Below are 9,673 nucleotides of genomic sequence, written 5' to 3'. Positions count from 1 at the left end.
TCACTCAAGCTGTATGGTTGGTTCAAAGGCGCAAAGTGAGGGTTACGCCCACTGCTTCCTCCGTTCACTGATTGGCCTTCTAGAGGAAAAGGGATCTAACGTCAACGAGTTCCGCGAATGCCCATTGGTAGATGGTGCGGCCCTGTCGGCGCGCGGGCGCCGGCGCGGGCGTTCGAACGCGGGGTTGGCGGCGTTACCATGGCGATGCGGCCTGGCCTGAGCAGCAAAAGCCGGTGAGTTGACAGCACCCCGCCAGCTTTCGGGCTCTCTCCTGTCGGTGTTGTCTTCTGTCCTCAGACAGGGTTGACCGAGGGGGAACTTGGAAGTCTCTGAGGTGAGAAATGGCGGGGGGACGACCGGGGAGGCGAGGGGTAGGCCTCTGCCCCCCGGAGGATGGCACTCAGGACGCCCGCTGAACGCGTGAGGAGGCGGCGGTTGCAAGGAAACAGGGATTTGGCCTCTCATGGTTGTTTGAACGCTCACCTGCTCTTTTCGTGATCCCAAAATCTCCGCCTTTTTTTTTCTGTGACTATCTCGAGCGCTACTTCTCCCATGAAGCCTTGTCTGAGTCTCGAAATCTTGCCTTTGAACCTGTAGCCCTAACTGGAACCTTTCTTAGAAGGCACTTGTATTAGGCGTTGGGTTATTTGTGTATTTCCGTGAACCTCATTCTCCTCCTTCCTCCCATTTAGAGTTCTTTGAGGCAGAACAAGCATCTTTCATTCACAATGTCTTACACACAGTAGAGTTTTCAGGAATTATTTGTTGAGTTGAATTTAATTCACCACAAATAGATTGGATTCCCCTCTGTGCCTTGTGCCGTTTTCCCTCGCGTTTGGAGGTTATTTTCTATTTTTACGAGAGTAGAGGGAGTGCACCCTAATTCACATTAGAAGGACCTGAAAGTCCACGTTGGCCTTTCCACTGTTTGTGAAAGGGAACATCTTTTTTTTTTTTTTTTTTAATTCTTGCTACAACTCTGGCACTGTGGCTTTTAGTCTTGTTCTCCCAATGCTTTTATTAAACTCCTTGTGAGTCTTTGCTTAAAACAAATTACTGTATGCCAAGAGTGTCTCAGTTTCTTAGTGACCTGCAGCTATTGTCACATTTTAAGAGTGCTTTGGAAACTGTTTTAAAGCATTTTCTCCTTTGTATTTTACTTGTAGTGAGAGACTACATGTAAACTACATGTAGTGAGAGACTATGCTTCAGGTGCATATAACAGCTGCTCTTGTAGCTCTCCAATCATCAGGTGGCCATGATAGAATTGCTTTACCAAGACTGTTGTTTGGGGGTACCTGGGTGGCTCAGTCGGTTAAGCATTTGACTCTTGGTTTCGACTCAGGTTGTAATCTTTGAGTTTGTGGGATTGAGTCCCGCATCAGGGCTCTGTGCCAACAGCACAGAGCCTATTTGGGGTTCTTTTTCTCCCTCTCTCTCTGTCCTTCCCCTGCTTACACTCTCTCTCTCAAAATAAATAAAGGTTAAAAAAAAAAAAAAAGACCGTTGTTTTGTCGACTCCTAAGACTATAATATTGCCAATCCGGATTGTTGATGATTCTCATGTCAAATTCATAGCTCAGTGATGGTTTTAATAAAAAGATTGAAAAAGTCAGGTATAGTAACAGTGCTATTATTATCCTCTTATAAAAGTTTGAACACAACTGTATAGCTAAATTGCAGATCTGTGACATGTTATGGAAACCAAACAGGGGATTCAGGGTTTGGCGTTGGCTCTGTCTCTACTCACTGTAGCTGGTTTTACAAGCCAGTTAGCCCTTTCAGTTAGCCCTACTAATTCAAAAAGTGTTGAATTAGTAGAGCCACAGGGATTCTAGTCTATCAAGTTAGTCAAGCAGCTGTTTGTTTTTTAATTCCAGTATAGTTAACATTGTTATATTAGTTTCAGGTGTACAGTATATAATTCAATAATACTGTACATTACTCAGTGCTCATCATAAGTGTACTCTTTTTTATAAAGAGTTTATTCTTTAAAAATGTATGTTTATTTTGAGCGAGAGTAAGCGTGAACGGGGGAGAGACAGAGAGAGAGGGAGGGGGGAGAATCCCAAGCAGGCTCCATGCTCCAGTGCAGAGCCTCATGTGGGGCTCAATCCCTGGACTGTGAGATCATGACCTAAACTGAAATGAAGTGAGCCACCCAGGTGCCCCTGTGGTAAGTTATTCTTAATCCCCTTCACCTATTTCCCCCGTCTCCCCACCTACTTCCCCTCTGGTAACCATCAGTTCTCTATAGTTAAGAATCTGTTTTTTTGGTTTGTTGCTTTTTTTTTTCTTTGTTCATTTGTTTTGTTTCTTAAATTCCACATATGGGTGAAGTCATATGGTATTTCTCTTTCTCTGATTGACTTATTTCACTTAGCTTTTTATCCTCGGGATCCATCCATGTTGCTTCAGATGGCAAGATTTCTTTTTCTTTATCAGTTCTAGTAGTTCTTTATTTTTAATTTTTTTTAATGTTTATTTATTTTTGCGAGAGAGAGCATGAGCAGGGAAGGGACAGAGAGAGAGGGAAACACAGAATCTGAAGCAGGCTACAGGCTCTGAGCTGTCAGCACAGAGCCTGACATGAGGCTCAACACAGCGTTCAAACCATGAGATCATGGCCCGAGCTGAAGTTGGACGCTCAACTGATGGAGCCACCCAGATGCCCCAAGTTTTCATTCTTTTCGATGGCTAATATTTCATTATATATATGTGTGTATGTGTGTGCCACATCTTCTTTATCTGTTCATCTGTCATGGACACTTGGGCTGCTTGACTACTGTAAATGATGCTGCAATAATAAAAAAATGCTGCAATAAGTAATGTTGCAGTAAACCTAGGGGTGCATATGTATTTTTGAATTAGTGTTTTCATATTTTTTGGGTAAGTACCCAGTAGTAGAAATACTGGATCATATGGTAATTCTTTTTAATGTTTTGAAGAAGCTTCATAATCTTTTTCACTGTAGTTGTACCGGTTTGCATTCCTACCAACAGTGCACAAGGATTCCTTTTACTCCACATCTTTGCCAACACTTGTTTCTTGTGTTTTTGATTTTAACCATTCTAACAGATGTGAGGGGATAGCTCATTGTGATTTTGATTTGCATTTCCCTGATGATCAGTGATGTTGAGCATCTTTTCATGTGTCTGTTGGCCATCTGTATGTCTTCTTTGGAGAAATGTCTGTTGTTGTCTAAAAGCAATTGGTTATTTTTTGAAAAAATTTTTAATGTTTATTTATTTTTGAGAGAGACAGAGGGGGAGACACAGAATCTGAAGCAGGCTCCAGGCTCTGAGCTGTCAGCACAGAGCCCAATGTAGGTCTTGAACCCACAAATTGTGAGATCATGACCTGAGTCGAAGTAGGACACTTAACTGACTGAGCCACCCAGGTGCTCCAAGCAATTGGTTGTTGATATCAGGTAAACATCACATGTTCAGTCTTCCAAGGACTATACAAGCTGAAACTGATAGCTGCCATTTATTGAGCATTTACCCTGTGCAAAGCACTATAGCAAGGGTTTTATATAAATATTACATTTTTCTTAGCATAGTACATCAATGTACTGCCCACAGAGCATTTCAGTAAAAGCTTTTGGTTTATGTTGTTAATGTAAATCTTTAGTTATTATATGTTCTAGTGCATGTCCTTGGAGCAAACTAGGGCATGATCCTCTCATCTTCTAGTTTAGGAGAAATAGTTTCTTTGGGCTGCCATTTTATTGTTTGTAAAGTAAGGGGTTGAAGTCTTCTCAGTCCCTTACAGATTAATTCATCAATTAATCCAGTTTCTTGTACTGGCTCAGCAAACCTGTTCATAATTTGTACAGAAAAAATCCTCAACAAATTTTGTTAAATGAGCAATAGAGTTCCACTTATACTATGAGTGTTGTGGTCATTGTATACTTCCCCAGTTAATGTCTCAAGGATTTTGATGTTCATATCTTATTGAACAAGAAGACTTTTCCATAGGCATAAACTAATAATAGGTAAATAGGTACCATTTGTATTGGAAAAATGGCATTTTCTACCTATGTGTCTTTTCCTGTGTAGGAAAAACCTCATTTCTTTCCCTCCTGTCTGTCTCCTTTACCACTCATAGAAGACTTCACTTCTGACACTTCTGGCTAAATGTGTGGGGACTTTTCCCCCACCAAGCAATTCTTTGTGACACCAGCTGGGTATCCTATAATTTAAATCAATCTAACTCTACCTATTTGGAGATAGTATCCGATCCCACAAGTTAAGGGCTCAGTCTGACACCCCACTTCAGATGCCAACTGTTAAGTAGTAGGTCCCCAGGTTACCTACAACTTCTGTCAGATTTGGCTACAAATCAGAAGTTCCCATGACCCCTTCCATGGACTCAATTTGCTAGAATGGCTCACAGAACTGAGGGTAACACTTAAGTTTACCAGTTGGGGGCACCTGGGTGGCTCAGTGGGTTAAGCATCCAACTCTTGATTTCTGCTCAGGTCACGATCTCACGGTTTGTTGGGTTGGGAGCCCCATATTGGGCTCTCCACTGACAGTGTGGAGCTTGCTTGGGATTCATTCTCTCTCTCTCTCTCTCTCTCTCTCTCTCTCTCTCTCTCTTAAAATAAATAAAAATAAACTTCAAAAAAAAAGTTTATCAGTTTATTAAAGGTTATGATAAAGGTTGTAGATGAACAGCCAGAAGAAGAGATACATAAGACAATGTCTGTGAAGGTCTTGAGCATAGGAGCTTCTGTGCCTATGGAGTTGGGGTGTGTCACCTTCCTGGTGTGAATGTGTTCACCAACCTGAAAACCTACTGAACTCCATACTTTTGGTATATTTATGAAAACTTTGTCAAGCTTATGGCTTGATTTTTTTGGTGGCCAACCCCCACCCAGAGTTGCATCATTAGAACAAAAGATATTCCTAATGCTCTTATCATTTAGGAATTTACCAGGGTCTTAGGAGTTCTGTGCCAGGAACCATGGGCAGAGACCAATATATACTTTATATTATCTAGGTGAAAGATACTAGGACCAAACCACCAAGGCTGTGGTGGTTGGAATGAGGATAGAGGGGGAAAATGTGACAAATATTTACTCTATTAAATTGGCTGGACCTGTTGATTAGATTTGGGATTAAAGGAGAGGAAAGGAATCTAGGATGCTTCCCAGTTTAGCTCTGAGTCACTGGTTCATGATACTGTCACTCACGTACTCCCACCCCCCTCACCAAAGAAGAGAAGGTGGAGGGGCAGTTTTGTGGGGGAGGTCATGAGTTGATTATTGACAAATAGTTCAGATGCTTAATTATGGAAACATTTTGATAATGATCCCTGAATGTTTTTGCTGCAACTAAAGTTACACTGGAATTCTAGAAGTATCACTTAATAATGCTGTACAGTATTCAGGCCAAGAAAACTCTAGGTGTTTCATCAGCAATGAGGAGCAGTCTTTTAAGTTAGTTACCTTCTTGTGTTGAGATTTGATTGGTTAAAACTAGTGGCATGGAATTGCATAGCCAACATATGGAATAAATCCATATAGTTGTTTTTAATGATCTATGCCTTGGTTCCTTCATTTTAAAAAAGGAAGATAGTGATAATTGCCACTTATCACAAAAAGTCTTGGAAGAATCAGGTAGCACAATTAATTACATATTAATAATTTAGATCCCAGTGAATGGAATTATTGTTTGAATTTTTCTTTGCTTTCTCAGCATCATTCCTTTAGAAATAATTCCTGGTGCCAACGTGGCAACAGTTCCCAAAAGGATGTAGCCTTGGGTAAGAGTCTATATCATCTTAGTAATTTATAAAAAACTGATTTAATAATTATTTTTCCAGTGAAACACATGAAGATATATTTTGTCAAAAGTATTTTATAACTGCAAAATGGCAAAAATCTGCAAATGACAACTTACAATTGGATTAGACCAGGATTTTAAAATTAAAGCCCTGATTTTAAACCCAGCATTGGCTGGGAATTCTTTAAAAATTAAGCCTCTAGGGGCATCTAGGTGGCTCGGTTGAGTGTGCCAACTTCAGCTCAAGTCGTGATCTTGCAGTTCGTGAGTTTGAGCCCCACATCGGGCTCACTGCTGTCAGCCTGTCAGCACAGAGCCTGCTTTGGATCCTCTGTCCCCATCTCTCTGCCCCTTCCCCACTTGCCTTCTCCCAAAAATAAATAAATACTAAAAATTAAGCCTCTATATTTAGAATAATACTTCTACTGTTTTAAGATAACTGGGTTCAACAATTTTGTTATGTTTATTTTTAGGTGATTATTCCCATGCTTTTCACCAAACTTAGAAACTTAAGCTCATAGTGGGGCTTTTGAAAGGAATTGCAGTAATTGCAAAGTATTGGCTATCTAATCATAAACTTGAAATTTATCTTTTTCCAGTGAAAACAGAATCTCTCAAAAACTGCTTTTGGGTATAACTCACATAATTCGTATCCTAAAATCCACCTCTATCTAGCCTTAAGAATTCTATTAAGTGTCATATATTCTCATTCCTTTGCAGCTGTTGTTTTGAGCAGTTGTTTAGTAACACTTGTCTTCTGTTGAGATCACTAGTCTATAGATAGAATAATCCCTAGAGTTTGAAATAACTAACTCCCTTGTTGAGGGAAAAGTGTATACTATATCATCCACCTCTTAATCTTCCAGTGATAATACTGAATTTCTTATGTTCTTAATTAAGGAACTTATGCCTAACATGGAGTATGGAAACATTTTAATGAAAATTGTTTGAGAATACTGGGTTTGTATTGTATACTTAATGGTACGGTGGACCCAGTGACCTTGTTAGCGGTCCCTTAAAAAGTGATCATTGTTAGTGTGTCCTAGAGCTAGATAGGTTGGCGGTTTAGTATGTGAACATACTAAAAGCCGTTGAATTCACTTTAAGTGGATGGGTTGTATGCTGTGTGAATTAGATCTCAGTAAAGCTGTTTTATATATTTTTAAAAGTGGTCATTGTCACAATTTTAGGGGAACTTAGATGAAGAAATATTTCTTGGCAATCAGAAGCTATTTTAGTTCTTTTATTTTCATACTATTTTTATAATAATAATTAGAGTATATAATATGCTCTAATGCCTACTGACCTTCTGATGTAGTTCCCTTACTTTCAGAAACAGCATATTCATTTAAAACATACACAATTGAGTATGTAGAGAGGGGAAAACAGATGTTTAAAGAGGCCATGGTGGTTTAGCCTATGAAAGCTGTGTGATCATTGGAGAAGTCAATTATTCAGAGCTAGCTTTAGTTCCCACATAAAATGAAGATGTTGGACCACATCCTAGCTCTCAAACGCCCACAGGGCTAACCAGTTAATGTAAATGAATAAAGTTGTTTGGTTGGCATAAAGGAACCAGAAGCAGAGAGACTATGGTGTATAGGATAGTATATGCTCTTCTGATGTTTATTTTTGTTTGTTTATTTATTAGAAAGTATGTGAGCTGTATATGCTCTTCTAAAGAGAGCAGCACAACTCCGTTTTGGTCTGTTATTGCCTTATTTTATTGTAGGCTCAATGTAACTATCTTTTGATTCTCGAGAAAAACAAACTGGATTTTTAATTGCTCTTGATTTTTAAATAGTGAAACGAATCCTAAAAAAGTTTTAAACACTATGCAAGCCAAACTGCAAGGTATGAAGGATGAAGGAATCCTTCATAGGCCAAATGTTCTAGATTATATCAGCTGTTGACTAAATGACCTCTTTTGACTTGGCTAGCCATAGGACTCCCCCCCCCCCCCTTTTTTTTTAAATCTTATAGAAATGCAGTGTGGTGCATACCAAAGAATATGTGTAGGTTATATGTAGGTTATAAACATATATGTAGGTTATAAAGTATAATACAAAATGAATAAAATTCCTAGACCTGACACATCATCTCCCTTTGTTCTCTTCCTGTTCCACATTTCCCTGCTCACTCCTCTGAGGTAACCACTATTCTACATTTTGGGATTAGATGCCTAAATAATACATTGGACTTGCCTGGTTTTGCTCGAGCCTTAAAAACAACATAGTTTTCTAGGATTTGCTTTTCAAGTGATGTTTCTGGGATTTGTTAAATTGAGTGTAGTTATAGTTTGTTCTTTTATCACTATTGTATAATATTCCATTGTGTGAATGTATCCACATTTATTTAGTCTCCAGCCAGTAAACATTCAGGTTATTTTCAGCTTTTGGTTCTTGTGAAGAGTGCTGCTATGCACATATTTCTATGTGCCTCCTGAAGCATGTGCAGAAGTTTCGTAGGGTATATACCGAGGAGATGAGTTGCTTGGTTGTATAATATATGAAGACTCGACTTCATAAGATAATGTCAAACTGTTTTTCAGCATAACTGACTTAGCCCCATGATTCTTGACTCTGAAAGTTCTCCATAGCTTTGCCTTCTCTAATTTATTGTATTCTCTTCTTCCACACTTTTTTTTTCTCTTGGTGAAGATGACCTGCTTCACTGCCCCCCTATTTTCTTTTTCTCAAGAACTGTATGTTCTCTGCCATTTCACTTCATTAAGAACATTTTCTGTAATAGAAAGATAAAAAAGGACTGGGATGCCTGGGTGGCTCAGTCAGTTGAGTTGTCTGACTTCGGCTCAGGTCATGAGCTCATGGTTCTTGAGTTTGAGCCCCACGTTGGGGTCTGTGCTGACAGCTCAGACCCTGGAGCCTGCTTTGGATTCTGTGTCTCCCTCTCTCTCTGCCCTTCCTTCACTCGTGCTCTGTCTCTCTCTCTGAAAAATAAATAAACATTAAAAAAAATTTTTTAAAGGACTTTAATAGAATAGAATGATATTTGAAAATATTATCTTTTCATATTTCATATGTGTAACTTGCTAAAGGAGCCTTTTTTTTTTTAATTTTTTTTTCAACGTTTATTTATTTTTGGGACAGAGAGAGACAGAGCATGAACGGGGGAGGGGCAGAGAGAGAGGGAGACACAGAATCGGAAACAGGCTCCAGGCTCCGAGCCATCAGCCCAGAGCCTGACGCGGGGCTCGAACTCACGGACCGCGAGATCGTGACCTGGCTGAAGTCGGACGCTTAACCGACTGCGCCACCCAGGCGCCCCTAAAGGAGCCTTTTTAAAAGTTTTTCCATACAGAAATATTTACTGATAATTTAATGGTCATTCAGGCACCTGGGTGGCTCAGTTAAGTGTCTGACTCCTGGTTTCCACGCAGGTCAAGGTTTCACTGTTCAGGGAATCGAGACCGGTGTCGGGCTCTGTGTTGACAGCATGGAGCCTGCTTGGGATTCTCTGCCTTTCTCACTCTCTGTCTCCCTCAGAAGAAATAAATAAACGTTAAAAAAAATTTAATGGTCATTTAAAGAACTTTGTAAATTATGTTTGTCAGGTTCGGTATAGGATTACATTTAAGTTCTGTTTACTGTGGCTGTGTTTTTTTAACTGCCTCACAAATGATCTGGATATTTCTGGCACTTATGAGCTCTTAGTTGTTTCAGGAGTTGCTCAGCATAAATAATTTGAAATTTTATTGTTGGGGAGTTTTTTTTTTAATTTGGGAACATGAATTTTTCTGTAATCAATTTGAATACTTTTCTTTTAAAAAGGCTGTGAACACACAAATGTTTTCAGCTATTGTAAAAGCTACCCAAAGCCACATTTTATTTTCCTCTTCACCGTATTTTTTTGGTTTGTTT

Source organism: Lynx rufus, unplaced genomic scaffold (assembly GCF_022079265.1).
Source record: "Lynx rufus isolate CCGP_SWC_20201006 ecotype Redwood Valley unplaced genomic scaffold, mLynRuf1.p SCAF_10, whole genome shotgun sequence".
Taxonomy (NCBI): Eukaryota; Metazoa; Chordata; class Mammalia; order Carnivora; family Felidae; genus Lynx; species Lynx rufus.
This window is presented reverse-complemented; position numbering follows the sequence as displayed.